This window comes from Protobothrops mucrosquamatus, unplaced genomic scaffold (assembly GCF_001527695.2).
Source record: "Protobothrops mucrosquamatus isolate PMUCROS unplaced genomic scaffold, P.Mucros_1.0 scaffold2185, whole genome shotgun sequence".
Lineage (NCBI taxonomy): Eukaryota > Metazoa > Chordata > Lepidosauria > Squamata > Viperidae > Protobothrops > Protobothrops mucrosquamatus.
The window spans coordinates 320,998-328,301 of NW_015388278.1; positions in this window are offsets into that span (position 1 = coordinate 320,998).

A 7,304-nucleotide genomic window follows, 5' to 3' on the forward strand; every position below is an offset into this window, starting at 1 on the left:
GGGGGAATAAAAACCAAACACCCCCCCACCTCACCCCCACTGCCAATCCTCAACAGAAACGCTCACAACAATGAAAACCTCGGACAGGAGGAAGAGCGCCGCCGGGTGGGCAGGCAGGTGTCTTGCTCGGCTGTGGCTTGGGGGGCCCTTTTTTCAGTGCCATTGTAACTTCAAACAGTCACTAAGCGAACTGTTGTAAGTCGAGGACTACCTGTACTTTATCACTTTTTTCCTTTTTGTGTGTGTGTGTCATCAAGTTTTTGACACCTTGCTAGGCGACTGGTGGTACTTGGATGTTGCCATATCCTAAAAGTAATACAATGGGTGAAAAGGTTGAAAAGCCTTGCACTAGGCTAAGTAAATCGCAAGATTTCCTGGTGATATTCTTAGCCTGTCCCAACCTTGCTAAGCTGTTTTCAACAGCAGCCAAGGTCATCTAGATGACGCCTCCTGAATCGGTGCCCAGAGTTCTACTCCAGGGAATCATTATATTTACCGTTCCTGTTCCACGGGGTGATTCACAGGAGGGAGATACAGTTACCTCTGTGATATCCAGCAATATTTCCCCAGAGGATTTGCAGAAGCCCTGGGAGTAAAGAACATTTTAATTGGGAAAGCAGTGAAGAACTAAAACCCATCCCTCTTTGGTCTGGTAAACACGCACCACACGTACCGGACCAAAAATCCCGACCAGTTATGACTCAATGGGCCTTAATTTCTGATCAATACATATTTTTTTTTTCCTAGGAGAAAGAGGAAGAAGCTCCTGTAGAAGTTTAGGAAACTTTCTAAAATCATTTGTCTTCACTAAAAAATATTGGGCTCCTCTTTTATCTGTAGCCCCAGATAAGTTCAGATGTATGTGTGTGTGTATATATATACCGGTATATATACATTATCTTGAATTTGGTGCACCCTGTCGGCCCAAATATGGGAGAAAGGAATCTTTTGCCTGTATCAGCTCAAACTAGAGCCATCCGCAGGCTTAGCAGTCGCAACTGCGACATTATATGTGTTTTTCAAAATTTGGATTGCTAACAAAGAATTAAATAATCCAAATTTTGAAAAACACATACAATGTCGCAGTTGCGACTGCTAAGCCTGCGGATGGCTCTAGTTTGAGCTGATACAGGCAAAAGATTCCTTTCTCCCATATTTGGGCCGACAGGGTGCACCAAATTCAAGATAATCCTTCTCCTCTGTCTCATAGCTGACAAAGTGAGAAAGAACCTGTGGTCTAGAGGTTAATACATCTGCCTAACATGCAGACAGCCCAGGTTCGAATCTCAGAAGGGTATGTCTGGTTGAAAAGAACTAAAAAGTTCGAAATGGCTATTCCAGTTCTCCCTTAATTCTTTGTTAGCAATCCAAATTTTGAAAAACATATATATATATATATATATGTGTGTGTGTGTGTGTGTGTGTGAGAGAGAGAGAGAGAGAGAGAGAGAGAGAGACTGCTCCCAATGGTGTCTCAGAGCACAGATTTACTAATCCGTGGAGATGTTATATTTGGATGAGTTGTTTTCAAACTTTCTGCCTTGAGGGAATCCGCATTGGCTTGTCTGGAAAGAAAACCCCTGGACACTGGCTACAGAGAACATCTGCATTGCAAAGCATTATGGGAAGGCCTGCTAAAGTCCATCCAGTTCCACCAGGCTGAAAGCAGACTTGCTAAATGAATCAGCTGAAAAAGCAGACATTCAACCTGTCCTCTCGGCTCCCTATCCCAGTGTAAAATCAGTACATTAAACAGGATCTTTACAACCTTAGTAGGGTCATTTCTGTTTTTCAGTCTCTTGTTTCCAAACCTTGAAATCGAAATGCTCATTTAATAAGGCCAGCAGAAGCCCTAGAGATTTTAAGGGGGGCTTTTCTAAGCACAAGTAAACCTGGAACTGTCTGCTTGTTTTCGTAGCAGCCCCAGCCCATTTCTTTTCTATGATGTGTGCATGATCTGTATGAATTGTTTTTCCTGTGTTTTTATGTGATCAATCTGCCTCTCTAAGTATCTTTGAAAACATTCAGGGGCACACGGCTTGAAAATAGCTGGTGATGCTTGGCAGACAAAGATGATCAGGGGACTGGAGGCTAAAACATATGCAGAACAGTTGCTGGAATTGGGAATGTCTAGTTTAATGAAGAGAAGGACGAGGGGGGACATGATAGCAGTGTCCCAATATCTCAGGGGCTGCCCCAAAGAAGAGAGAGTCAAGCTATTCTCCAAAGCACCTGAAGGCAGGATAAGAAGCAACAAATGGAAACTAATCAAGGAGAGAAGCAACCTAGAATTAAGGAGAAGATTCTTGTCAGTTAGAACAAATAATCAGTGGAACAACCTGCCTCCAGAAGTTGTGAATGCTCCAACATTGGAAGTTTTTAAGAAGAGACTGGACAACTATTTGTCTGAAGTGATTTCCTGCCTGAGCAGGGGTTAGACTAGAAGACCTCCAAGGTCCCTTCCAACTCTGCTATTCTATTCTATTCTGTTCTATTCTATTCTATTCTATTCTATTCTATTCTATTCTATTCTATTCTATTCTATTCTATTCTCTATTTTTAAAGGTTTCCTTTAATAAATTAGGGCTACAGGTAGTCCTCAATTTATGAACAAACTTGGGACCAGAATTTTTAGGGCTAAGGAAGGTGGTTGTTAAATGAACCATGCACAAATTTAACTTTTTTTTGCCATGGTCCAGCGAATCACTCCAATTATTAAGTAAATCAGGTGTTCTCTATGTGAACGTGGCTTCCTTCATTGACTTTGCTTGTTGGAAGACAACTGGGAAGGTCAACCAATGGTGATCGGATGAGCCCAGGCTGCTGCCACCATTGTAACTACATGCTGGTTGCCAAACATTCAGATTTGGATCAGGTGACTCTGAGAATGATGCAATGAATGAAGGCGAATATACGCGTCCCAGGATAATGTTGCAGGATCCAGTCTGGGTCGGTTACTGGGACCAGAGCTTCCGAGCACAAGTCCAAAAGCTCGGAAGATGAAACCTCTCATCTGGGTCACCTGCAATGGTGGTAAGTTTAGGAGATGACCAGCCTGAGCCTGAGGGAAGGGTGAAATGTATTATAAGTCACGAGTCCCTGTGTGCCTAGAAGAGATCATTGTCCAGCCCACCTTGAATGCCTCTCTTATCTCCCACTCATTTCCCTTGACCGCTGGTTGGCCAGATTCTTGTAAAGAGCTTAAGCTTGCAATAAATCTTTAGACTCATTTGGACTGTCTGGATCTCCTGATTTTCCCCCCAGCGCTTGACAGTAAGTGTAAAAACCAGTCGTGAGTCACTTTTTTCACTCTCGTTGTAACTTTGAATGGCCGTTAAACAAATACAGACAATCCTCAATTTATGACCACAACGGAGCCCGAAATTTATGTTGGCTCAGTGAGAAATTTGTTAAGTGAATCTTGCCCCATTTTACAGCTTTTCCTGCCACATCTGTTAAGTGAATCACTGCAGTGGTTAAGTTATTAACACGGCGGTTAAGGGAATCTGTCTTTCCTCGTTGACTTTGCTTGTCAGAAGTTCGCTAAAGAGGATTGCAAGACCCCGGGACACACTGCGACCATCATAAATATGAGTCAGTTGTCAGAATAACAGAATGACAGAGTTGGAAGGGACCTTGGAGGTCATCTAGTTCAACCCCTTGCTCAGGCCTATACCATTTCAGACAAATGGCTGTCCAGTCTCTTCTTAAAAACTTCCAGTGTTGGAGCATTCACAACTTCTGGAGGCAGGTTGTTCCACTGGTTAATTGTTCTCACTGTCAGGAAGTTTCTCTTTAGTTCTAGGTTGCTTCTCTCCTTAGTTAGTTTCCATCCAAGCCTTTGAATGTAAATCACATGACCATGGGGATGCTGCAAAGGTCATAAGTGTGAAAAACGGTCATATGGCACTTTTTTCAGTGCCGTTGTAACTTCAAACGGTCACTAAAGGAACTGTTTTAAGTCGAGGACAACCTGTACTTCTACATCAAGAACCAGGAGGCAGATTGATTGATGGATACTATTAAATTTCCAAGGGACTCCTGGAAATTACAAGCAAAAATAACACTTAAAATATTTGTTATCAAGTCAAATGTAGTTATTGTATAGAAAAGATCTACATTTAATAAAATAATGATCAAGAATAAAAAAAATTAAAATGTTGGCGCAATAATCCAGATGATGATGATGATGGAGCAATTATTAACTGCTACTGATAAAGAAGAACAGATAACAGCATCATAATAACCACCAAATGTTCTCCAGAGCAAACCCATTTTAACAACCTCTGCGATCATTGTAATAGATGGAGTAAGGCTCACTTCCAAGAGGATAAGTTTCCTTTACTTCAGTTCTACAATGAAAAAGTATCACCTCTTGGCCTCCATTCCCTTTTCTTAAAGAGCTTCTCCCAGGATGAATGTACTGAATGCACCAATTTTGATTCTTGAGGCACAAAGCTATACAGTTAGATGATTTTCTAGGTCAAAATATTAGGCAGCTAATTTTAAAATTTTCTGCATTAAATGTATTGGTTTGGCTTTATTCTGGAGAGCTCTTTGTGTGTTATTTTACTTTAAAATGCTAAAGTATCTTGGCTGAGTTGTCATTGTAGTTTAAAACTAAATATATATATTTTATCCACCTCCCCATCCCTGCTGAGAATGAAAGAGAAAATGCATGGATGTCTAGATTCAGAATCTCCACTGAAAGTTCAAATCTACAAAATAAAGAATGTTAGTTGTTTTATGTAACAGAGACTGGACCTCTCTAGAAATGATGCTATGTATTAATTGGGTAGCAAATCACTGCAGAGCCAACAAAACTTTAATCTTTTAATCTGAAAAAAGTTGTTTTTATGTCCATTACATCTTAGCAAATTAAATAAAAACAAGGAGGGTACCATATATTAATCAGATCCCTGAAATGGTGCTTTAGATTTGTTTCCTGGTGAACAATCAGGCTGAAAATATTATCTGTACTTTTTTAAGTCTGTCCCAAATCAAAGTGATTAGAAATTTAATTGTATTTGGAAGAATAAACATTGAAAATTTAATTTAAAAAATGAAAGATTTTCATGGTCTGAAGAGAAACCAGACAAATCCAGAACTATGCACATACATATACAAACAGATTTTTCAAATTCTCTTTCACATCATCTTGAAACACAATTTGTGTACAATTAAATAGATTTACCCAGTGTGGTTAGTTCTAAATTACAGTTTGTAAGCAGGGGCTACACAACACAATCTTGAATCTCCCCACTTTTAGGAACTGAAAAGATCTGGATGTTATGCCAAGATCTTAGGTGCTAAAGGTGTGGGAGCTAACTATGGACAGTTATTTTTTTAGATACTGAATGTTTCTTAGTTTGAGGAATTGTGTTTGGGCTGTAAACCACTCCTCTATGGAAGTTGGAGATCTGCACAGACACGTAATAGATCAAATAAATACCATTAAGCCAACCAAATAAACTATGCTATGGCTAGGCTCAATATGGGAATCCAGTCAAGGTAAACAAACCATCCTGCTTAGCATGCTATGCAAATCTAATTATTGTTTATTCACAGTTAAAATAAATGAGGGCTTAAGATGAGGAATAAACTCAGCTTGATGTCAAATGGACCTCTGTCTGCAACAAGTCAAGAAAACATTCTGCAAAAAAAAATCTTCCCTGGTGAAATTTCATTTATCTCTCCAAGCAACCACACACACACACACACACACACACACATCCGTCTCCCCTTCTCAGGCCAGCATCTCCTTAACTTTCCAAGAGGTTCTACTTCCCATCTCTAGCGAAGCAGCCAGGAGTTTTGCACCTGGGAAAAACGGGCCAGTTTCTGCCAATTTGGAAACTGGCCAGTTTCTGCCAATTTGGAAACTCCACACTCGAATGGAATTCTTTATTGGCCAAGTGTGATTTGGACACACAAGGAATTTTGTCTTCGGTGCCTAAGCATAATATATATGCCTCTTGATGTGGAACCTCCCCATTCAATGGCAGTCTACCTCTAAATATCGCGTCCTGGGTGCGGAAAGGAAGACAAAGTCTAATTATCCTGAATTATTAGCCTTCCCTAGTGCTAAACTGGAAGGACCCTTAAAGTGAGGCCGATCTCCCAGCGATGAATCCCATTGAGTTCAACAGGGATTTTGCCCCACAGCTGATGGGCTGGCGGCTGGGGGGCATTTTTACGACCCCCCCTTCAGCGCTTGGGTGAGCTGAAGCGCAACTCGCTCCCTGGCTGAACTGGTTTGCGTGGGAGACCGAAAGGAAGCGCCCGGACAGAGGTGGGCTTTCCTGCCCCTTTTCCTGAAGCTACCGGGAGCTCAGCCGGTAAAGTAAGCGAGGCCAGCGACACCCCCAAGGAAGAAGCGTCTGAGCTTCGTCAATGGGGGAGAAGGACCTTCTTCCCTCGGGGCCTTCTTTCATGGTCCAAGAAGCCAAAACGGGTGCCTGGTGGAGAGGGGGCGGGGAAAACCCCAGATTGGAATTTAAAAAAAAGTTTTTTTTTCTAGATTGATCTCTAGATCGGAGGCCTTCCTAATGAGGGTTAAGTAGCAAGCCAACCACTCTGTTGAGCAGTAGAAGAAATACTACAAATAGTATAATACTACGCGTAGTATGGGAGACTTTGCTTTTCTCTCTCCCCCCCCCCCCCGTGCCTCCAAACCGAAGCTGGATCCCGAAACGGCAGTCCTGGTTTAATTTGGACATTCTCCCTCTCCCTCTCCCTCTCCCTCTCCCTCTCCCTCTCCCTCTCCCTCTCTCTCCCTCCCCATCCATCCATCCATCCATCCATCCATCCATCCATCCATCCATCCATCCATCTATCTATCTATCTATCTATCATCAAAGGCTTAATTTTTGCTTGAACAAAGCCGAATAAAGATTCTAGAAGAAAAAAGTACGTCTGAAAGGGGAACTTCCACCACAGTTCTTTAAAAGGGTTTGGTCGATCCTTACATGCTTCGGAGAAAAGGTAGCCCCGAATCCGGGTTAAGGAATCGCGCGTCCACAGCTCCATCGAATTAATTAATTCCCCGGGACGCGCTCGAGTTACAACCGACCCCCAATTGTCCAATCCCCTTACAACCGTCGCGTATCGGTCGTTAAGGATTCAACGGATCTGGGGATCCAGAAAATTGGCTTAATTGGCCAAACCGTGGTTCAGATCCCCGTGGCTAAGCCTGTAAGCGCGCCCAGCTGCTGTCCTGCAGAGGCAACCTGTAGCAAATGCATCGCGGTTCGGCGAGTTTCTTCCAGAAAAATCAAAACAGCTGCTGGTCTCGCCAGGAAAGG